The sequence below is a fragment of the Cebus imitator genome, unplaced genomic scaffold (genome assembly GCF_001604975.1).
Source record: "Cebus imitator isolate Cc_AM_T3 unplaced genomic scaffold, Cebus_imitator-1.0 Scaffold18, whole genome shotgun sequence".
Classification (NCBI taxonomy): Eukaryota; Metazoa; Chordata; class Mammalia; order Primates; family Cebidae; genus Cebus; species Cebus imitator.
This window is the reverse complement of record NW_016107333.1, coordinates 19,504,205-19,505,839: the sequence shown is the minus strand read 5'-3', so window position 1 is coordinate 19,505,839 and position 1,635 is coordinate 19,504,205.

Here is a 1,635-nt window from a genome sequence, read left to right as displayed (position 1 = left end):
AACAAGAGTGAAACTCCATCTCAAAAAAAAAAAAATTAAATAAGTAAGCATGCATTGCAGGATGTGGGGAGGTAAAGGGAGGTGGCTGGGGTCGCTGAAAGTTACGTGTATTCCAAAATGCTTTTCCCAGTGGAATGAGCAGATATTTCAGAAGATAAGTTTTAACTGTTGGAAGTGCAATTTAAATGTCAAAGGTCTAAGAAATCAGATGTGGAAGTATCAACCCTGAGCCATCTTATTTCCTTTGTAACCAAGAAAACAGTCGCATCATTTTTATTGAGCTAGACTATAAATACAAAGTCAGACTGAACAGCACTTCATGGACACACTACCAAGCCCCTCTGTATTCCTGCCTCCCATAGCCACTATTTTTTCATACCCTGCTCTTTGCAGAAGGTTACTTCCAAACAGTGTCACAGGATCCACCTCTGTCAGCCAATGAACTGACTACTGGTCTCATCACTTGGGGTGATGGGACAGATGCAAAAACATAGTCATAGTTGCTTGCACCCAAGGAGCATAAAGTCCTGCTTTTAACTCTTCTTTCAGTAAAAGCAGCTGAGTGAAAGAGCAAAGTCCTCATGAAACCCACTACCAAATATCTGAACCTGCCCCTGCGTTAGACAGTGCAGGGGCCAGTCTGTGTCTAACACAGAGAAAGAACTAGCCAGAAACCACCTGAAGGCTACTAATACCAAACACATTATGAGGCGACACGTGCCAACGCGATCTGTGTGCGTTATGTCTTCTCTGAAGGTATGTCAACAGAGGAAGGAAACAGAAATGATTCCCAGTGTGGGCACCCTCCCCTCCTCCACACGTGCAAGAGCTAGGGCAGAGGATGCAAAAGGGCAGGGGATGCAAAAGGGCAGAGGAATTAGTGCCCCTAGGAACGCAGATCAGGTTAGGACTCAGCTCCTGTACTTTCAAAGTACACTTTTATCACCAGGTAAGAGAGGGGTTTTTAAAGCCATCTCACTCTCCCAGGTCTATATATCCCTTGGATATAGTTACTCCACCACAAAATCTCAAATCTCCTTAAGGTTCAGTTCAGCCCTGAAGAAATAATGACTCTTTGGAAAGAATGAGAGAGCCCAGAAGCCTCTGGTTTCAAAAGGGCACAGTCTAAACTGACAGCCTACTTTCCAGCCTCAGAGATGATAAAACTTCACAGGCTAGGACAGAAATCCACTACTGTCAAGAATGTCTGCTGAGGAGTCCTCACTCTCATTGCCCCCATCCCCATAAACAAAAACAGATGTGTGCTCACGAGCATAAACATTCAAGGTCAATATACGCTCCTCTCCACCAATGTAGTTTGGCACCTCAATGTGAGCAAATAGTCTCTGAAGCAGAGTGGAACTTTTCTATAACATGGGCGGTGTCAAGTGACAGGGCTCACATCTGTGTATTAGGTTACTTATTATGTGAAAAATCTGGAGGATAGACTCTCTGTTTCCCAGGGAAAGATGTGAGCTATGACAAATCTATTGCAACGGAATAAATAGCAATTCCATATCAAAGAAACAAAAGAGCAGCATATGGAAGAGCATGAGTTTGAATCCTGGTTGTAACACGTACTGTTTGTGTAACCTTGGGGAAGTCATTTAAACCCAGTGTTTAACATCTGTAAAA